The sequence below is a fragment of the Narcine bancroftii genome, chromosome 4, assembly GCF_036971445.1.
Source record: "Narcine bancroftii isolate sNarBan1 chromosome 4, sNarBan1.hap1, whole genome shotgun sequence".
Classification (NCBI taxonomy): domain Eukaryota; kingdom Metazoa; phylum Chordata; class Chondrichthyes; order Torpediniformes; family Narcinidae; genus Narcine; species Narcine bancroftii.
Genome location: NC_091472.1, coordinates 181765933 through 181789710, shown reverse-complemented (window position 1 = coordinate 181789710; position 23778 = coordinate 181765933).

The window sequence follows — 23778 nt, the reverse complement described above, 5'->3', positions numbered from 1 at the left end:
AACTTACCTAGGTCGCGTCCACGGGCGATTTGCAAATGAAAATGCCCAACCCGCTTATTCAGTGATGTCAGCGCTTGTGTGCATCACCAGGCAGACAGCAGCCAAACAATCCAGCGGTACTTCCTGTGAGTATGTGATGCGTCATTGTGGGGACGGGATCTCCCTTAAATTGCTGGGTTGGCAATTTAATGGGCTGATCCCCCTCCAGTTTAAAAGGTGCTTCCAGCACCTTTGCCCAGTAATTAGACCTGGGTCCCAGGAGGGTGACCCAGGTACTTTAGTTTTCAAAAGGCATCTTAGTGCCATATGACAAAACGTCTTGTCAAAGGTCCTCAAAAAGGTTGTTTTTTCTTGCTAATTGTTGCCCTACCTACATCAAAACAACATATCTGAAAAAATTCCAGTCAGGTTATAAGGCCCACCATAGCACAGAGTCGGCCTTACTGAGAGTATACAAAGACCTCCTCGCCACTGACTCAGGAAGCTCCGCCATTCTTATTCTCCTTGACTTTAGTTCAGCGTTTGATATAGTGGATCATGCTATTTTAATTAGTCGCCTTTGGCAGAGGGTCAGTGTCGACAGCATGGCCCTGAATTGGTTTAAATCAGTGGTTCTCAACTATTTTCTTTCCACTCACATACCACTTCAAGTAATCCCTATGCCATCGGTGCTCTATGATTACTAAGGGATTGCGTAGGTGGGAAGGAAAGGATGAGAATCACTGCTCTAGACCCAGTTGTTACTAAAATATTTTGCTTGAGAAAAATTGTCATTGGCCCATTTCCTTTGGAGTTATGAAACTTTGCACATAACGAGTCAATTAGGTATGATTAAAATAGTGGTTTTCAAACTTTTTCTTTCCACGCACATACCCCCTTAAGCAATCCCTTACTAATCACAGAACACCTATGGCATAGGGAATACTTAAAGTGGTGTGTGAGTAGAAAGAAAAAGGTTGAGAACCACTGGTTTAAATTTTATCTCAGTGATGGGACTTTCTCAGTCAACATGGGCAAACTTTCATCCTTGCCAGCTACCCTTTCCTGTGGGGTCCCACAAGGGTCTATTCTGGGTCCCATTCTCTGCTCCTTATACATGCTTCCCCTTGGCCATATCATCCAAAAACATGGCATCACCTTCCACTGCTATGCAGATAACACCCAGCTCTATCTCCCCCTGAAGCCCAACAATCAAGCAAAGATAACCAGCCTGATTGACTGTCTGGAGGACATAAAGTTCTGGATGACTTCCTGCAGCTAAACGAAGGCAAATCTGAGATCATCCTATTTGGCACCCCCCCAACTCCACCAAAGGTATCTCCAATACCTTTGGCAACTTATCCACCCACATTACACCACACATTAAATCCCTTGGTGTGATTTTTGATTCCACTTTCAAGTTTGACAAACAAGTCAATGCAGTAGTAAAAGCTAGCTTTATCCAGCTCTGCACTATTGCCAAAGTCAAATTGTTCCTGTCTCTGTAAGACCGAGAGAATGTTATCCACGCCCTCATTTTCTCCTGTTTAGACTACTCTAACTCTCTTTACGTGGGAATTAGTCAGTCATCATTATCCCGCCTGCAACTGGTTCAGTATCTGGGAGCAAGGCTCGTTAAGGGAGGCAAGAAAAGGAACCATATCACCCCTATTCTCACCTCCCTTCACTGGTTGCCAATACAGCTCAGGATAGATTTTAAAGTTCTCCAATTTGTTCAATTAATTGAGTAGCTCCCTCCTACATCATTGATCTCCTAATGCCCTACTCCACTTCAAGACACCTCAAATCGACCAATATAGGATGTTTGATTGTTCCACACTCAAATCGCAAACTCAGGGGAGATCATGCCTTCGTGATAGCAGCCCCCAAACTGTGGAACCATATTCCTCCCTCCATCAAATCAACCCTTTCCATTAACTCTTTTAAATCCAGGCTGAAGTTGGAAGTGATCGTTACCATGTTGTATGTACAATTCTAAACCTTGGGTACCCATTTTATACTGCGCTTTAAATAGCTGCTTAAGTTAAGATGTAATTTATGATCTGTACAGCACTTTGGTCAACACGAGTTGTTTTAAATGTGCTATATAAGTAAACTAAACTAGGAATAAGGTCGTCACACTCCAGCCAAACTGCTCCACTGCTGGACAGAATAAATGCTTGCCAATGAAGGCTGCTTTGTCTTTGATGAACTAAGTGTTGTTGGAGCCTCCCTCTTCCAAACAACTGCAGTGCCTTCTGTAATTCTCCTGAGTTGTAGTTAGTGAAAAGTGAATGACTTGTTGCAGCATTAGATTAGATAAGATTCTACTTTATTGTCATTGAGCCAAGTAAAATACCAAGTCAATGAAATGCAATTAGCATCCAACCAGAAGCTAAAAAAAAGTGCTATATACTAATAACTACATGCAAATAAAAACAAGCACATTCAGCAAGCAAACAATTATAAAAGTACTGACAGTACAATGTGAGTGCAGTGCCACTCAGCATTGTGATTAAATGTTCAGTAGGGTCATAGCCTTGGGGGTGGGGGGGAGGAGGAAAGCTCTCCTTGAGCCTGCTGGTTCAAGAGTGAAGGCTCCTATAGCACCCACCAGATGGGAGAAGAGTAAAAATCCATAATTTAGGTGTGATGCATCCTTAATGATGCCCTTCACCCTGCCCAGATAGATGTTCTCAATGGTGGGCAATGGTGGATAATCCACTGGGCAGTTTTTCTCCACCTCCTAATGTGCTTTACAGCCCGATGCGAGACAATTGCCATACCACACTGGGATGTCATAGGTGAGTATGCTCTCAATGTAACATCCATCAATATCCTGGAACAAAAGTTTAAATTCTTTATTCTCCACAGAAAATAAAGGCACTGTTGCACCTTTTTGATCGGAATGGAGGAGTTCAGGGAAATTTTGTTTATTGATCATAATAAAACATACAATGAAAAAATACAGCTTAAAAAATACATACAAGATATTTTATGTAAATAATAACCTCTACAACCCCCCCTACCCCCCTCTAAACTACCCTCCAAAAAAAAGAGAAAAAGAAGAAAGAAAGAAAGAAAGAAAGAAAGAAAGAAAGAAAGAAAGAAAGAAAGAAAGAAAGAAAGAAAGAAAGAAAGAAAGAAAGAAAGAAAGAAAGAAAGAAAGAAAGAGATCACACAGCATAAAACTCATCAATTAGTTGCTATGGTTTGGAACAACACCACTAATGTGCAGAAAGGGGATTTAATAATTCAATGACTTACATTTACAATTTTAGTCATACTGTCCTCACATAACTTCATCCAATCATCCTGAGAAATAGATACAGCCAAATCTTTCTTCCATTTTAATCTAGATATATGAACATCCGGCTTAGGCATTTTATTCTGTAATAAAGTATACATCTCAAATATGAATCCTTCTTGCCACCTTCAGTAGGTAAAATTTCAAATTTAGACCATCTAGGTAACTGTAAAGTACACCCAAAATTATCCAACAATAAAGCTTGAATTTGATAATAATAAAAGAGTATTCGAAGATATATCATATTTCTCTTTCATTCTTTGAAAATATAATTTACCAGATGAGATAATTGGAAATGTGGAATTTAAAACTTGATACACATTTTACCACAACTCCATTGATGTAAGTAGGGATGTGAGTTGGCTTCCAACATGCCTGAAGTCTACAATAATCTCCTTAGTCTTCTGAGTGTTAAGTGCCAAGTTGTTGTCAGCACACCACACGACCAGGTGCTGGACCTCGTCCCTATAGGCTGTTTCATCATCTCATCTAATCAAGCCAACCACCATGGGCTTATCTGCAAACTTGATTATGGAAATAGAACCATATACAAGAACAAAGTCATAGATAAAAAGGGAATACAGGAATGGGCTTAGCACACAGCCCTAGGGAACGCCGGTGTTCAAGGTGTTCAAAAGAGATTGCCTATCTTAACAGATTGGGGTCTATTAGTCAGAAAGTCCAAGGCCCAATTACAGAGGGATGAGCTGATACCCAGCTGACAATTTTGGCGTATTGAATGCTGAACTAAAATCAATGAACAGCATTCTGACACAAGAATCAGAGTGGTTCGAGTGGGTCAAGAGAGAAGAAGTGACATCTTCAGTCGATCTGTTGATACGATAGGCAAATTGATGAGGGTCCAGGGTGATGGGCAAACAGGATTTCAAATGTGATAAAACCAGTCTCTCAAGCACTTTGCAATGACAGGGGTGAGTGCAACTGGCTGGAAGTTGTTCAGACTCGTGGCAGTGGGACACTTCGGCACTGACACAACGGTGGCAATCTTGAAGCTCATGGGACAACTGCCTGGGTCAGGGACAGATTGAAAATGTTCATGAAGATCCTGGCCAACTGTTCCTTACAGACTCGATGCACATGGCCAGGTGTACCATCTGGACCAGTTGTCTTCCGTACATTCACCCTACTTAGGGTGGCCCAAACATCAGAGATAGAAATGAGGGAGGCAATTTATCAGGTGAAAGATCCACATAGAAACATAGAAGATAGGAGCAGGAGTAGGTCATTCGACCCTTCGAGCCTGCTCTGCCATTCAACGAGATCATGGCTGATCTTAAAGTTCAGTACCCCGTCCCCACCTTCTCTCCATAACCTTTAATACCCTGATACTGAAGAAATAGATCTAATTCCCTCTTAAATAGATTTAATGAACCTGCCTCTACTGCCCTCTGTGGCAATGAATTCCACAGATTCACCACCCTCTGGGTAAAGAAATTCCTCCTCATCTCGGTCCTAAATGGTTTGCCTATTATCCTCAACCCATGGCCCCGGGTTCTGGATTTTCCCATCATTGGAAACATCCCATCTGCATCCACTCTGTCCAGTCCTGCCAGAATTTTATATGTCTCTATGAGATCCCCTCTCAATCTTCTAAACTCCAGCGAATACAATCCCAATTTGCGCAATCTTTCCTCATAAGTCATTCCTGCCATTCCAGGTATCAGCCTGGTGAATCGCCTCTGCACTCCCTCCATTGCAAGAACATCCTTCCTTAGATAAGGTGACCAAAACTGCACACAATACTCCAGGTGTAGTCTCACCAAGGCCCTGTACAGCTGCAGTAAGGTATCCTTGTTCCTATACTCAAACCCTCTTGATATGAAGGCCAACATACCATTTGCCTTTTTAACCGCCTGCTGTACCTGCATGCTCGCCTTCAGAGACTGATGTACAAGTACCCCTAGGTCTCTCTGCACTTCCCCACCTCTTAATCTATTGCCATTCAAATAGTAATCTGCCCTCCGGTCTGTATTACCAAAGTGGATAACCTCACATTTATCCACATTGTAGTGCATTTGCCATGTATCTGCCCAGTCCCTCAATTTATCCAAATCACACTGGATCTTCCTGACCCCCTCTTCCGTGCACACAACCCCTCCTAGCTTAGTGTCATCTGCAAATTTGGAGATATTACATCCAATCCCCTCATCCAGATCATTAATGTAAATTGTGAACAGCTGGGGTCCCAGTACAGATCCCTGTGGCACCCCACTGGTCGCCACCTGCCACTCAGAAAACGAGCCATTTATCCCAACTCTCTGTCTTCTACCTGCCAGCCAGTTCTCAATCCACATCAATACTTTTCCCCCAATCCCATGAGCCTTGATTTTGGAAGCCAGTCATTTATGCGGGACCTTATCGAAGGCCTTTTGGAAGTCCAGGTACACCACATCCACTGGCTCTCCCCCATCTATTTTACCTGTCACCATCTCAAAGAATTCCAATAGATTTGTCAAGCACGATTTACCTTTTGTAAATCCATGTTGACTCCGTCCGATCCCTTCTCTGCTAGACATATACTCCGCTATTACATCCTTAATAATGGATTCCATCATTTTTCCCACTACTGATGTAAGGCTCACCGGCCGATAATTCCCCGCTTTTTCTCTACCCCCCTTTTTAAATAGTGGGGTAACATTAGCTACCCTCCAATCCATGGGTACTGATCCTGAGTCTATCGAGTTCTGGAAAATAATTCTTAAAGCATCTGCTATCTGAATGGCCACTTCCTTGAGTACCCTAGGATGTAGATTATCAGGCCCTTGGGGTTTATCTGCCTTCAATCCCATCAATTTCCCCAAGACCATGTCCTTAGAGATACTGATTTCTTTCAGTTCCTTCCTTGCATTAGTCTCTATGTTTCCCAACATCCTTGGGAGGTTATTTGTATCCTCTCTTGTAAAAACAGAACTAAAGTAAGAATTTAATTGGTCTGCCATTTCCTTATTCCCCATTATATATTCCCCTGATTCTGACTGCAAAGGACTTACTCTGGATTTCACCAATGTTTTCCTCTTGACATATTTATAAAAGCTTTTGCAGTCGGTTTTTATATTTGCCGCAAGCTTACTTTCGTAATTTATTTTTGCTCTCTTGATTAATCCCTTTGTCCTCCTTTGCTGCATCTTGAACTGCTCCCAGTCTTCGGTTGCGGTACTTTTTTTGGCCAATTGATATGCTCTCTCTTTGAACCCAATGCTGTCTCTAATTTCCCTTGTTATCCACGGTTGAATCACCTTTTTTGGTTTATTTTTATGCCAAACCGGTATAAACGATTTTTGCAATTTCTCCATTAGATCTGTGAATGCTTTCCATTGTCTATCCACCGTCACCCCCCCCCCCCCCCCACATAAACACCACCCAATCAATCTTACTCAACTCCCGTCTCATACCATCATAATTCCCTTTATTTAAATTCAGGACCTTAGTCTCGGTTTTAATTTCATCACTCTCCATGTCGAGTGAGAATTCGATCACATTGTGATCGCTCCTACCCAAAGGGCCTCGCACAACAAGATTGCTGATTAGCCCCTTATCATTGCATAATACCCAATCTAAAATGGCCTGCTCCCGAGTTGGTTCCTCGACATATTGGTCTAGATAACCGTCCCGTAAACATTCAAGGAATTCCTCCTCCTCAGTATTTTTACCAATTTGACTAGTCCAATCTATATGCAAATTAAAGTCTCCCATGATGACAGCTTTGAAGGTGACCTCCTCATTCTCTCGATCAAAGCTCCTCAGAGAGGGAGGCACAACTGGAAGGGGACACAGAACAAGGTGGTTTATAGTCTGTAATGATCTGTAGGCCATGCTATGTGCACTGGGGGTCAGAGCAGTTGAAATGCCCTTCGATCTTTTGTTGTCTAACCTGAGAGATTCCCCTCCTTAAGTTGGCCTTGGCTGAGCCATAAGTCTCCCAGTCTCCAGATCTAAAGGCAAAATCTTTCGCTTTGAGCAGATGGCGAACCTTATTGTTCATCCATGATTTTTTTGATGAGCAAATATTTCTATTTGTTTTTGTGATGTCTCTCCATCCACACACTTGTTGATGAACTCGAGGACAGAGTTGGTATATTAATCAATATCAGTCTGAGAGTCTATAATAGGATGGGCAGCAAACACACTCCAATCTGTGTGTTGGAAATGTTGCTGAAGAACAAAGTCAGCTCCCTCAAGTCAGATCTTAATAGTGTTTTTTTTGAAATTTTGTTTATTGATCATGATAAAACATACAATGAAAAAATACAGCTTAAAAAATACATACAAGATATTTTATGTAAATAATAACCTCTACAACCCACCCTCTTTCTTCTTCTTGGCTTCGCGGACGAAGATTTATGGAGGGGGTAAAAGTCCACGTCAGCTGCAGGCTCGTTTGTGGCTGACAAGTTCGATGCGGGACAGGCAGACACGGTTGCAGCGGCTGCAGGGGAAAATTGGTTGGTTGGGGTTGGGTGTTGGGTTTTTCCTCCTTTGCCTTTTGTCAGTGAGGTGGGCTCTGCGGTCTTCTTCAAAGGAGGTTGCTGCCCGCCAAACTGTGAGGCGCCAAGATGCACGGTTTGAGGCGATATCAGCCCACTGGCGGTGGTCAATGTGGCAGGCACCAAGAGATTTCTTTAGGCAGTCCTTGTATCTTTTCTTTGGTGCACCTCTGAAACGGTGGCCAGTGGAGAGCTCGCCATATAACACGATCTTGGGAAGGCGATGGTCTTCCATTCTGGAGACGTGACCCACCCAGCGCAGCTGGATCTTCAGCAGCATGGACTCGATGCTGTCGACCTCTGCCATCTCGAGTACTTCGACATTAGGGATGAAAGCGCTCCAATGGATGTTGAGGATGGAGCGGAGACAACGCTGGTGGAAGCGTTCTAGGAGCCGTAGGTGATGCCGGTAGAGGACCCATGATTCGGAGCCGAACAGGAGTGTGGGTATGACAACGGCTCTGTATACGCTTATCTTTGTGAGGTTTTTCAGTTGGTTGTTTTTCCAGCCTTCCGTCGCGCATGCAGCTGCGCAGCCCAGATGGCAAAGTCCTCCTCAGCGACAAGATCTCCATCCTCAACCGATGGTCAGAACACTTCCAATCTCTTTTCAGTGCCAACCGCTCAGTCCAAGATTCCGCCCTGCTCCAGCTCCCTCAACAGCCCCTAAGGCTAGAGCTGGATGAGGTCCTCACCCTGGATGAGACATATAAGGCAATCGAACAACTGAAAAGTGGCAAAGCAGCAGGTATGGATGGAATCCCCCCAGAGGTCTGGAAGGCTGGCGGCAAAACTCTGCATGCCAAACTGCATGAGTTTTTCAAGCTTTGTTGGGACCAAGGAAAACTGCCTCAGGATCTTCGTGATGCCACCATCATCACCCTGTACAAAAACAAAGGCGAGAAATCAGACTGCTCAAACTACAGGGGAATCACGCTGCTCTCCATTGCAGGCAAAATCTTCGCTAGGATTCTACTAAATAGAATAATACCTAGTGTCGCCGAGAATATTCTCCCAGAATCACAGTGCGGCTTTCGCGCAAACAGAGGAACTACTGACATGGTCTTTGCCCTCAGACAGCTCCAAGAAAAGTGCAGAGAACAAAACAAAGGACTCTACATCACCTTTGTTGACCTCACCAAAGCCTTCGACACCGTGAGCAGGAAAGGGCTTTGGCAAATACTAGAGCGCATCGGATGTCCCCCAAAGTTCCTCAACATGATTATCCAACTGCACGAAAACCAACAAGGTCGGGTCAGATACAGCAATGAGCTCTCTGAACCCTTCTCCATTAACAATGGCGTGAAGCAAGGCTGTGTTCTTGCACCAACCCTCTTTTCAATCTTCTTCAGCATGATGCTGAACCAAGCCATGAAAGACCCCAACCATGAAGACGCTGTTTACATCCGGTACCGCACGGATGGCAGTCTCTTCAATCTGAGGCGCCTGCAAGCTCACACCAAGACACAAGAGAAACTTGTCCGTGAACTACTCTTTGCAGATGATGCCGCTTTAGTTGCCCATTCAGAGCCAGCTCTTCAGCGCTTGACGTCCTGCTTTGCGGAAACTGCCAAAATGTTTGGCCTGGAAGTCAGCCTGAAGAAAACTGAGGTCCTCCATCAGCCAGCTCCCCACCATGACTACCAGCCCCCCACATCTCCATCGGGCACACAAAACTCAAAACGGTCAACCAGTTTACCTATCTCGGCTGCACCATTTCATCAGATGCAAGGATCAACAATGAGATAGACAACAGACTCGCCAAGGCAAATAGCGCCTTTGGAAGACTACACAAAAGAGTCTGGAAAAACAACCAACTGAAAAACCTCACAACCCCCCCTACCCCCCCTCTAAACTACCCTCCAAAAAAAAGAGAAAAAGAAGAAAGAAAGAAAGAAAGAAAGAAAGAAAGAGATCACACAGCATAAAACTCATCAATTAGTTGCTATGGTTTGGAACAACACCACTAATGTGCAGAAAGGGGATTTAATAATTCAATGACTTACATTTACAATTTTAGTCATACTGTCCTCACATAACTTCATCCAATCATCCTGAGAAATAGATACAGCCAAATCTTTCTTCCATTTTAATCTAGATATATGAACATCCGGCTTAGGCATTTTATTCTGTAATAAAGTATACATCTCAAATATGAATCCTTCTTGCCACCTTCAGTAGGTAAAATTTCAAATTTAGACCATCTAGGTAACTGTAAAGTACACCCAAATTTATCCAACAATAAAGCTTGAATTTGATAATAATAAAAGAGTATTCGAAGATATATCATATTTCTCTTTCATTCTTTGAAAAGAAATATAATATCCTGCTTCATAACAATCTTCTACCAATTTAATACTCTTTTGATCCCACAACTTCAAAAGTTGATTATTAAGTGTAAAAGGAAAAAGCTTATTTTGATACAAACTTTTAGCCCAAAATTTTACCTTGAGTACTTATAACTTCATTTTTAAAAAATACCATAAATCCATTGTGTTTCAACAAGGGTAAATTATAATTACTCAATAACTGAGGATTCCATCTATAAATAAACTGGTCCATCTTCCTCTCACCTATCTAAGATAACTCAATATTTCAAAGGTTTACCACTTCAAACATCCTACAGGCACACGATCCTTTATCCGAAACCCTTGGGCGACAGTATGTTCCGAATTTCAGATTTTTCTGGATTTCGGAAAGCCAACCTGAATTCTGCTGACGTATCCACCCCCACCCCCATCCAGTCATCGGGTCGTCTCCCCGACTGCCAGTCCCTCGGCCGCCCGGCTGTCTCCCCCGAGCGCCAGTCCCTCAGCCACCTCCCCCAAGCGCCGGCTGCCTCCCCCAGGTGCCAGTCCCGCAGTCGCCTCCCCCAAGCGCCGGCCTCCCGGCCACCTCTCTCCCCACTTACCAGATTCTGGAGCTTTCCAGATTTTAGATGTCCGGATAAAGGATCATGTACCTGTAGTAATAAATTTCTACTATTCTGATTCATAATAATTTTGAAAGTTAGGGAGTTGCAAGCCTACTAATTCATATTTCCAAGTTAATTTCTGTAATGATACCCTTACCACTTTATCTTTCCATAAAAACTTCCTCACCGAAGCATTTAAGTCTTTACATTTTTTTTTAGGAATTTTACAAAGGATAGACTTAAAGGGATATTAAATTCAAGGAAAAATATTCATTTGAATACAATTAATGCATGCTATAGGTAATAGGTAAATCTTTTCACCAATTCAAATCATATTTAATTTTAGACAATAAGGGAAGATAATTCAATTCGTATAAATAATTATAATTAACACCTAAATACTTAATCTGATCTGACCATTTAAATTTCACAATATGCCTACACAAAGAATAATCCATTTTGGCTAAAGGCATTTAGCCCAATTAATTTTATAACCCGATATTTCACCATTCTGCTCCAGTCTATCATGCAAATTCCTCAAGGATTTCAAAGGTTGTGTTAAATATATCAAAACAAGTTTATTTTAAATTCATCAGATTTCACCTTAATACCTTCAATATTACTATCTTGTCTAATCATCTGAGCCAAAGGTTCAATAACCAATGAAAATAGAGCTGGTGACAAAGGGCAGCCTTGCCTAGTCGATCTAGTCAACATAAAAGGTGAACATAACTGTCCATTTATCACAACTCTAGCAGTAGGCCTTAATCCAACCAATAAAAAAAAGGGCGAAAGTTAAATTTCTCCAAAACTTTAAATAAAAAACTCCATTCTACTCTATCAAAGGCCTTCTCTGCATCAAGAAAAATAACTATTGGTAGGTTAGATTGCTCAGATCTTAATAATCTTCATTGTAGGTTTTATACATTTAATGACTGGACTATATTTTGGAAACAGAAACAGGGAAAGATGGTCAGACTGTCCCTGGAGAGGGTTTTGTAAGCATTAGCTACATTTGTATAAACCTGATCTAAAGTTTTATTTCCCCTCATGGTACATTATAAACAGTACAACTCCAATTATCCAAAATGGTCAGGACGAGGCCTATAAACCTTCTTGTTTTGGGAGAACTGGTCATTTTTTAAAAAACAGCCCAAAAGCAACAGCAAATCATTTGCATCAATTTTAAACAACAACAAACAACAAGAGATGGCTTTTTAAGTATTAAAACAATGATTAATACTCACCAAAAAAATGCTGACCGTCAAGGTGCAGCCGATCACCGAGATGTCCACACTGGTGTTGCCGATCCCCGACACGTCCCCACCACTGCTACAGATCCTGGGAGAGCTTCCTGGGCTGGTGGAACACTCACTGGTGAGTTGGCGGGCTTCTGTCTCCCAGGTCACCGGAGCTCCCAACGCCCAAGTCCCAACTCCGAATCCTCCCCTAGCCCTACCGCACATACACACTGGAGGGGGTCTGGTGTGTATGTGCGGTAGTAGGCCAAGGGGAAGGTTCTGAGTCGGTATCAGGAGCTTCGGTGTGCTGAGGATAGAGGAAGGGAAGGGGATAGGAGGAAAGGGGAGGTGAGGTAACGCCACTGAGCCCGAGGTCGGGTTCCTGCCTAGAGGCCGCACTCCTTAATGATGTCAGGACAAGGGATTTTTCTGACCGCTGGTGGCTGGGAGACAGTTTGAGAGGGAAAGTTGGAGAGAAAAGTCAATAGGGGAAGGTTGAGAAGAAATGGAATGAGAGAAGGGAAGGAGTTACCTAAAATGAGGACAATTATCGTTCTAATTTCACGTCGAGTGAATTTTTTTTTCAACCTGTGAGGTCAGTTCAGGTCCGAAAAAATTTCAGATAAATGAGGATTTCTGATTTGTTTTGGATATCCTCGTTTATCCAATTTTCTTTTAATTGATAAATGAGGATTTCGGAGAAACCAGTTTCAGAGTTGTACTGTATTTTAGTAAAATCTTGGAAATACAGTAATTGCAATGAATAAACTCCCCAGCCACAATAAAGGCTCCGTCTGGGTGCAACGTCTGCAGTTTGCTGATAGCAGCACTGAGGTCTTTCATAGCTACTTTAGCATTAGCATCTGCTGGTACATAGACTGCAACAGCAATGATACATGTAAGCTCTCGTGGTTGATAAAAAAGGGCCACACTTAATAATTAGGTATTCTAGATCCACAGAGCAATACGTATCAGGAATGGTAGAGTCAGTGCATCACGATCAATTCACATAGATGTATAAACCACCCCCTCTTCTTATCTCTGTTTAGCCACATCTGTTTAGCCACATCTCCATTGCAATCCATAAGCCTTCTTTGTGTGATGGCCCAAATCCTTAATTCATCCAGCTTGTTCGTCAAAGACTGAACATTTGCGAGAAAGATGCTAGGGAACGCTGGCTGGAATGGATTTAGTCTTAGCCGGTCTTTGAATACCTCGCTTCCGAGTTTTTTTCTTTTGTGTTTTGTCCATTTAAATTTTTGATTAATTAAGGCCTGGATGTTAATGGTGTACAATCAGGAATAGTATGGCAATTGGAGTGCTCAACTCATTTTGAAGCTAACCATTCTTTGGCTTGGCCTCACGGACGAAGATTTATGGAGGGGTATGTCCACGTCTGCTGCAGGCTCGTTGGTGACTGACAAGTCCAATGCGGGACAGGCAGGCACGGTTGCAGCGATTGCAAGGGAAAATTGGTTGGTTGGGGTTGGGTGTTGGGTTTTTCCTCCTTTGTCTTTTGTCAGTGAGGTGGGTTCTGCGGTCTTCTTCAAAGGACGTTGCCGCCCGCTGAACTGTGAGGCACCAAGATGCACGGTTGGAGGCAATATCAGCCCACTGGTGGTGGTCAATGTGGCAGGCACCAAGAGATTTCTTTAAGCAGTCCTTGTACCTCTTCTTTGGTGGACCTCTGTCTCGGTGGCCAGTGGAGAGCTCACCATATAACACAATCTTGGGAAGGCGATGGTCCTCCATTCTGGAGACGTGTCCCACCCAGCGCAGTTGGGTCTTCAGCAGCGTGGATTCGATGCTTGCGGATTCTGCCAGGTACTTAAATGGTGTAAATGATGTTGGTTGTGCAGATGACAATTTTAGAAGTTGAGAATGAAAGTTACTGATTAAACGTTCCTCTTGTGACATGACAAAGGAGGGAAAGCAGCGGAAGGAATTTAGGCCAAGGACTCCAAACAAAGCCACCCCTGCGGTTATATCCTAGGGCTCAGTAGGAACAAGAGAGCTTTTCACAGCTCAGGACAGCACCAAGTCTTTTCAATCCAACAGGGTGGATCTTTAGCCAATAGTATTGTGAAGAAAAGCAATGCAAGGGCATTGTGACACAGAAGTCAGGAATGAGGCTGGAGGGCAGATACTATGCATCCGTAGACTGGGCCCATCACTGAGGTCAGGGGCTGAGTACAAGTGCCCTGAGCTGAGGGACTGCATGCCCAGCATTTGTGTTAGAAAAATGTCCTTCTGTATGTAGACTAAAATTGTTGATGATACCCTAGAAAACAACCAACATTTCATGTATCATTCTAATTGTTGTACTTATAAGATTTTGTCTTATTTTTAATGGTCATAGTTTACTCAAAGGGGCAAATGACGGAGTAGTCTTATTGCAAAAAAATGGCAATGGCTGTGATTATCATACACAATAATACAAAACAGACATATGAGCTGTAACAGATGTAACAATTCCCCAAGCTGTTGGCCAGTCAAGCAGTAAATATTGAGATGTCATAGCCCTGGCCATGGGCACTGACAGGCTTTTTCTCATGGTTCTGCTTCTTCCTTGTCTTCTTCTTTTCCAATTAGTTGTCCCGGGTTAGGATGAAGGTGCCAACCTTCAGGAATTCCCATTTAATTGTCCAATTTTTTTTATTTTTGCATGTTATCTTAAATGCCTTTCAATGGGCTTTCTGCCCATCACTAACCCGACTAGCTCAGTCCACAAATGAACCAATCACAAGTGGGTAGTTCAACCAAATCCCTCCTCGATTAGGTAATGAAGCTGTGTTCTTCCCCACTTCTGGCTTTGTTGATGAAGAACATTGAGGGACTGGCCAGGAAGAACCGAGGCACGTGTAAGGTCGAGGCTGCTGGGATTAAGCAAATTCCTTTGGTATAAGGATCAAGGGAGCACATGGAGAAGGAAGAAGGGGACATGAGATATCCTTAGCTGATAAAGTGGAGGTGAATCCTATAAGATTCCAGAAATACATAAAGATCAAAAATATAACTCAGAAGAGGATATGTTCCCTTAATGATCAACATCATTATTTATTTGTGGAGCCTCAGGGGATGAAGGCTTCTCACCTGCATTTACTGTGGAGAAGATCAGCAAAGCTTTGGAATTTAGGGAAGGGAACAGTGATGGCCTGACACATATCAACGTTATGAAAGAGGAGGTACATAAATAAAGAAGGGATCGGAGCAGGAGCAGGCCATCTGGGCGTCAAGCTTCTCCGGCACTTAATAAGAACGTGACTGAACTGACCGTGGACTCAACTCCACGGACCAGTCTTTTCACTACAATCCTTAATTCCCTACAATGCAAATGTCTATCCAACTACACCTTAAATACATATTAATGAGGCAAAGACAGCCTCTCCTGCTTCCTTGGGCAGAGAATGCAACTGACTCACTACCCTATGGGGAAAACAATTGCCCCTGATTTCCATCCTAAATATTCTCCTCCTAAATTGTGAAGCTCTGTGTCTCCTAGTCCTAGTCTCACCTATTTAGTCTCATGCCTCTATTTATCCTATCCCGCTCAATATAATTTTCTATTTGTGGATGACCCTAAAATTAGTGGCTTCTTAGATTGAGTAGAAGGTTGTCGAAGGCTGAAACAGGACCTACACCATCTGGGAATGGCCAGGCAGAATGGAACTCTGACAGATGTAACATGATGCTCTTTGGGAAGTTCAACAAAGGCAGGATATTCACAATGAATGACAGGGCCCCGGGAAGTGTTGTAGAACAGAGAGACCGGAGGTATAAGTCCATTAATCCCTGAAAGTGGCAGCTCAGGTGGACAAGATGGTGAAGGATGTTTACGATTGAGTACAAGATTGAAACCTCAAATTACAGCTGTGCAATTGAGTCAGCATCTGAAATATGTGCAATACACAAACGTGCTGGAGAAACTCAGCAGGTCATGCAACATCGATAGGAAGTAAAAGGTCACCCAAGTTTTGGGCCTGTTCCCTTCATCAGGAATATCTTGCTGGCTACTCTGGACTTCCAGTGGATACTGCGTGGTTTGCTAAGTTTCTCCAGCCAGTTTGTGTGTTGCACTCGACCCCAACAGACTGTCTTATTTAACTGCAATTTGTAAATATTGTGTGGAGTTCTGGTCAATACACTATAGGAAGGATGTGATTAGGCTAAAGAGGATGAAGAAAAGATTAGCACGGATCTGTTTGAGTTGCAAAGAAATACTGGGCAAGTTGGGATTGTTTTCCATGGAGCAAAGGAGGTTGAGGAGTGACCTTATAGAGGTATGTGTGACAGATTTTATATTATATCACATTTTATTATATATGTGTTTATAGAAGAGTATATATAAGATGGATAGACCCAGTCTTTTCCCTAGGGTAAGGGGGTCTAAAACTGGATGGTATTGAGATGGGAAGTATTTAAAGGGGATCTGAGGGGGGTTAATGGAATGAGCTGTGAGATGAAATGGAAGAGGCAGGTACAATTAAAGCATTTAAAAGGAATTTGGATGGTTACATGGATAGGAACTGTTCCGAGGGAAATGGGGAAATGCCAGCAGATTGGACCAGCCCAGGAAGACACCTTGATCAACATGAATAAGTTGGTCCAAAGACCCATTTTCTGTGCTCTGTGCATCTCTGACCCTAAGCGTGTTTTTGACTGGACAACTGATCCTTTTAAGCACACCTTGCTGCACCAATTTTATTATTTGTCTAAAGATGATGACACAAGAGTGTCCTGTTTCCTTGTCTACTGATGTGTTTTGTTTATTTCCCAGATACCAGCAGCACACTGTCTTGCTCTCAGAGCTTGTGATAAAACCATCCATTGAGGTATTTAAATAACCAACATCCATCTGTACTTTCTTTCCTTTAATTATTTTTTTTCCATTTCACAATATTTTGACATTGAGAACCTGTGCCGCCCAATTACACCCCATTAACTTACAATCCCCATACGTTTTTGAAGGGTGGGAGGAAACCTGAGCCCCCAGAGAAAACCCATGCAGATCACAGGGAGATTGTACACACTCCTTACACACAGGACTAGATTTGAACTCGGTCACTGGCGCTGTAACAGCTTTGTGCTAACTGCTACACTGACCATGTCACCAATTTTAATGCACTGAATACCTCAACAATACTCCAAACATAATTTTGTAATCTTTTAACATATTAATATTATATCCAAAACTTGACAACCTCTCTGTCAACTTATGCATTTCATGTACCAGCACACCAAGATAACTCAGTATCCTAATATTTATTGCTTTCTTACTATTTAAAAAACATCTATTTTCCATTCTTCCTGTTAAACTGCATTAGTTCACATTTTTCAAACATTATACTCCACTCAACAGCTCATAACCCTATTCTTTTTTTCTTCTTTGGCTTGGCTTCGCGGACGAAGATTTATGGAGGGGGTAAAAAGTCCACGTCAGCTGCAGGCTCGTTTGTGGCTGACCAGTCCGATGCGGGACAGGCAGACACGATTGCAGCGGTTGCAAGGGAAAATTGGTTGGTTGGGGTTGGGTGTTGGGTTTTTCCTCCTTTGCCTTTTGTCAGTGAGGTGGGCTCTGCGGTCTTCTTCAAAGGAGGCTGCTGCCCGCCAAACTGTGAGGCGCCAAGATGCACGGTTTGAGGCGTTATCAGCCCACTGGCGGTGGTCAATGTGGCAGGCACCAAGAGATTTCTTTAGGCAGTCCTTGTACCCTATTACATAACTGCCATATCCCATTTCAGATACTTTACATTATATTAGGGCAGGCTGATGACACTGTCAACCCACAACCCATCTCCCCACTCACTCCTCTCCCTCCATGACCCCCTCAAGACAGGGGCAGTCGGCAGGAGCTGTCAGGCAGCGGGGCCCAGCCAGTCAGGAGGGCCATCGGGGCAGGGTCGGCTGGTGGGGGCTGTCAGACAGTGGGGGCCATCAGGTCAGGGGCAGTCAGTGGGGGCAATTGGGGCAGGGACAGCCGGTGGGGGTTGTCAGGCATTGAGGGCCAGTGGAAGCTATCAGGGTAGGGGTGGCCAGCAGAGGCCATCAGGAGACAGCCAGTGCTGGCTGTGACAGTCTCACTGGGCTGCTTCAGCCTTTGGGGCCACTCTCTGTGGCTCAAAACATGGCAGAGCAATGGCCATCTTCCCTACCCATAATCGCCCTTGCTGCTGGAACTGTTCTGGGAAACACAGAGCGGTTCCAGCTGCATGTGGAATTATGGGTAGGGCAGATGGCCATTGCTCTGCTGTGTATTTATGATGGGTGGTGCCACAACACCAGTCACCCCGCCTCCATTGGATCCTGAGGGTGCTACAAGGTGCCGTTCAATGTGAGTGCAGCCCAGGAGCAGCCTTTTAGGACTGCTCCATGAAAGGTAAGTTTATGTTTTCCCTTCACGCTTGTAGCTGGCCTTCAGGTGGAGGCCTGATATGAAAGGGCCTAATATTACCAACCTTCAGAAGAGAGCATTGATTCACTCAGACCTCTGTTCTCAGCTGATTGTTCCAGAGAGAAGACTGGTAACTCCTCATAATCCAGGCAAAAAAACAAAAAAAACCCAGACAATTTAGTTAACGTGGGAGGCCCATGATCTGTGGTGCATAACTGCAGGACAAGGCTCTCATTGCCCACAGTCTACGGATGAACTGGATGGTCTGAATACTTGGCTCCTTGCATGATATTAATTTAAAAAAACGCACACAGAATGCTGGAGGAACTCAGCAGGTCTCGTAGAAGCCATTAAAGTTATATTACCGACGATTCAGGCCTGAGCCCTTCTTCAAGGTATAAGCTAAAAAAACAGGAAGGTGCCAGAATAAAGAATGAAGTCTGGCAGGGGAAGGAGTCCAGACCAACAAAAGATGTGAATTGGATATGACAAGAGGGGAGGTGAGAATTGATTTTGGCTCTGTGAAAGGAGACAAAGGGAAGTGAGAGAGAGAGAGAGAGAGTGTGTGTGTGTGTGTGTGTGTGTGTGTGTGTGTGTGTGTGTGTGTGTTGACATGAAATTTAACAATTTGCAAGCTTTGGTGGCTTCCATCCATTGCCCACCCTCTGTAAACATCAGATCTTCCAAAACATTGATGTCTGTAACTTGCTCCCAGTGTTTAGAAGGGTAGAATTTTGGTGTGTGGTTCATAGGGGGAAATTGAGAATGTGGGATTAATGTAGATTAATCTAGTGCGTGGAGAGGACTAACTTGATGGGCTGAAGAGCCTTTTTTCATGCTGCATCCCTCTACAACTCCATCTCTTGAAACGTTGCGGAACTCCATCTCCCTCTTGTGAAGGGTTGCGGGGTCTCAATCAGTTGCGGGTCTGGGGCAGTACTGTTAGCACATGAGAGATGGGAAAATTGATCTAAAATTATGAACATGGAAGAAACTAAAGTTCATCAGTAAAATGGCTGTAACCAGTTCAAACAGGATAAGCTTGGGGCTTAGGATGCAGGAAAGCAGAGTCAGCACGATTAACATAAGAATCTTCTAGTCTTTGTGACAAGACCATAGGACTAAGATAAGGAATGGTAAGGTACAATAGAATGTAGGAAGTTGAGGTAGTCTGGATCAGATAAGGGTCTCCTAGCCCTGGACAGAAGTACCAAGTCATACATTTCTAATTACACAGATTTATACATATGAAATTAGCCAACCCTAGATAGAATGAGTCAACTCTGCATATCAAGAGACTGTAGCCCAGAGAATCAGGAAGGTGTGAATAAGGACAATGACATGATGGGGCACCCACAGGATACCCCCTGGTCCTCCAAGTGTACTGAAACTGCACGTAGGCAGGAAGGATTGCCTATGCCAAACCCATCCAGGGGGCAGAAGAATGTAAGGAGGAGGGCACTCTGATACTGAAATTGACTGTATAAAAGTTGGGTGAGCCCCAGTGTATGTGTGTATTCCCAGGGTAAGGGGAAGCACCCAACTTTGCATTGTTGTAGTAATAAATGTTCTTTGTTCTCAATTTTTGTCTCGAGCAATTTCTTTAAAGGTACTTTAATTTCTAACACCAGTGACTGGGGATTGAAACTGGTGCTGTCTGTAAGGAGTTTGTACATTTTGCCTGTGCCTGCGTGGGTTTTCTCCGGTGCTCAGGTTACCTCCCACCTTTCAAAACATACAGGTCAATTGGGCTTGTGGGCCAGAAGGGCCTGCTACTGTCTAAATGCAAAAAAAATACATTTAAATTAAAATCAATCGGTGAACTATAAAGAGAGCTCAGGGAACTGAGGGTTACAAGGAACTAGCAGAAAAGAGAGGAGGCTTAGGGCAGAACAGCCATTATAATATAACAGATCAAGGAAGATCTGAGGGGCAGAGTGTCCAATATTGTTTCAATTTTCTGGTTTTACCCAGGTGCTTGTTGATTTGCATTGGATCCTTGTCTGGATTCTTGGATTTTAAAAATCTCACTGGAGACACAAGTAGCAGTAAACAGTGTAATCTTGAGCAAACAAAGTGAAGCAGAAGGGACTCAACAAGCCAGGCAGCATCCATGAGAGAAATGGCCAATCAACATTGTAGGTCAAGGCCCTTTCTCACTGTTTGCTTAAAATTCTCACTCCTGTTTTTTAATCATTTCATCCCTTTTTATCTTAGTAATCAGCCATAGCCCCTGTGGGTTCTAAGACACTTGAGCTCATTCATTCCTGGCCCACTGTTTATCCCTACTTAAAAATTTAACTGCCTTTAGCTAATAAGATCTTTGCCCAGGGATGGCTTCCGAAACCTTTCCACCACCCCATCTCTCCCTCCACTCCACTCTTTATATTTTACTTCTGATTTACTGTCTCAGGGCAAAAATTTGTTTTAGAAATTGTTTGTTTTGTTTTATTATGGTAAAAGGTGGTGTATAACTAGAATGCTGTTGTTATCTAATAAAATAAAATGAAATCCTGTTACCATCAGCCTTCGATTAGGTTGGGCTGTAACACGGGGTTGGATTGTCCCAGGTTTGTATCTGGGATCCACAGATGGGATTCTCAAGTAGGGGAAAACAGTAGGAAACAACAATGGTGAAAGAGATTCTTTGCAGAATGGTTTAAAAAGCCTGAGCAAGATAAAAAGAAACAAAAAGATGTTTTCCTTGGCTTTCAGGAATGAACCTCCAAATCATTTATGTCCTCATTGAAGATGCTGCTCGTAATTGAGATACATTCAGAGTGCCTATTGATTTGGGATGTTGTCCCTGTCATTCTTCAGGCTGGGTTGTTTTCTGAAATGCTGTAATTGACGCAGTCCTGCATGAGTGTTAAAGTTGGTTGAATATGTACCATATAAATATCCAACAAGAACTCGGAATATGTAAAAGTACAGTACCATGTCTTCAGTTTTTTTTATGAGCTTAGTTATAATATGGTTATCATTTATGCAACCTTTACCTAATAATCTTTTATTTAACAATAATTTGAAATGAATTTCAGTAATTCTATGTACTGAGGTTCTGGCTTCTTAAGTAGTTTGACTACATCGAGATTGCTGGTGGCTTGATATCGAATTAATGAGAATGACAAGTGGTCCATATGAAAAAGGATAGTGAAGCCTTAAATCAATTATATAGCCCTGTTATACAGTCATTTTGCCTGGAAAATCTTCACATATCATGATTTCTTTTTAATTTCTTGACAATTAAGATGGAGTGATAATCTTCAGAACCCAGGGATGGGCCTTGTCAAAAATAACTTTAAAATACACATTTGCATTTTGAACCTGTGCCTCATGCCTGAAAACACACCACAAAGCAATTTTTTTTCTTTAATTTGAGAATAACAATGTCCCCAGAGAATTTCAGTCGGCATGTATCTGGATATTGTTTGAAAAGGTGACAAAGCATTGTGAAGACTTGCACTCTCACATTCCCAAGTCAGCACCTTCCGTTACTAGACGAGTTCAAATTAATCAAATTAAATTTATATGAATACTGGAAAAATCGTGAAAGGTATTAGACGTGTAATTTAAAATTAATATCTTATAATTATTTATCATGTCATATGAGAAGAAATTGATTTTTTTTTGTCTGGGAACTGTACATTACAGATGACTTAAAATTATCACTATAACCCCTGGGAAATTCTACGCTCAACGCTGGCAAAATGAAATGGGTCGAACATTTCATTTTCAAACACAAACTACTGAAATTTACAGACAATGAGATCCTGCCATTAAATAGGAAATGTGCTCATTTGAGACTATTTCCGGGCTTTTTCATTTGCATTACATTTTAGCGAAACAGCCATCTGTGACTTAACCTGTTTAGAATGCACGCTGTTGATTTTCTTATTTTGCAGTTTAGTGGTGTTTTTCCTTTTCTCCTTGCCTGCGTAAATATAAAGTTACTACCCGGAGGGATACAGAAGTCACCAAATATGAGTTGGGGCTGTTCCTTTAGTACCTTTTGGTCATGATTGGACATTGACTATCATTTTCTGTAACACTGGGCAATAGTTTGCCAACCATAGCATCCAAACAGCAGTCAATATTTGTTTTATTATACCCTCGAGCAAAAAGGTTTTAAAAAGAACTACTGTCATCTGTTACAGGCGTGTGGTTTGTAATGTCGGCAGGCAATAGTTTCTACTCTACTGCCTGCTTACATCACTCACTGAAGACCATTGACAGCTGATGTCTATTATAGGGCAAAAGTGACAGCTGTTACCTGACATGTGACCATCCTTCAGTAAATCAGATCAAGCTTTTCAAAGCAAGTGCATTTTATGTTTACACATAGCATCTTATATATTCCCTATGTTTTCTATTTGTTTTTTAATCTAAGGATTTAAGTAATTTATTATTGAGGAAAGAGGATATATTTTTTAAACATATGCTCTTGGAGTTTATTTTCCCGATGCTGCTAATTGACAGTAGCAGATACATTTATAATGCACGCATAATCTGCAGAAACATCCCAAGTTATGTAACTAGAAGCTAAAATGGTAATAATTAGTGCACATACAAAGAGAAGATATTAAGTGGGAAGGTGAAAATTTTTGTTGAAATGGTAAATTCTAAGATAAAGATCGAGCTGGAAGGGCAGATGGTTTATCGCTGGGATTGGTGAACTGGAACTGGGATGTGGCTCAGAGTTCCAAGTATTGGACTAAGCACGTAGGCTGCCAACAATGTGCAATGGAGAGCAAGAGACTTCCAAACAGACAGAGTTAGAGAACCTCAGGGATGGAAGTAGTTACCGATAGGCAGAGATCAAAATGCACAGATGTAAACTTTACATTTAAGATAATGGAGGGACGTGAGTCATCGTTGGTCAAAGAACAAATAGCAATTGGGTCCATAGAGAAATAATAATTGTGAAATAATCAAACATTCATCATAGGATTACAAAACTTCAGTTGAAGTAGCATAATGCTAAAGGAAAAACATGATGGATGGGCTTTGCTCACTGGTGTAAACTGGTGCATGAACACAACTTTGATCATTCACCTAATTTTTGGGAAATACACCATGGATGCCAGCATATAAAATAATCCTTGAATGTTAAAAATGTCAGCCCAAAGCCAGGGGATATCTTATATGCCAAGTATGCAATCGGAACTTTGACAGCGAAGCCTCAACACTCCCCCACGGCAAAGTATACAATCCGAACCTTGACAGCGAAGTCTCTGTGCTCCCCCGCAGGGACAATCTGCTTTAAACGGCCTGTTAAAAGAGCCAACGGTGATTTATTTTAGATATGCAAATAAAATTTAAACCTTTATTGGGAAATTTGCTTTTAAAATATTGTGAATTGATATATTAAATGTGCCCAGCACGCATCACTGCACTGATCAGCGGTAAGTGCCAGTCTTGGGGTAGTCTTACGCAGCGAT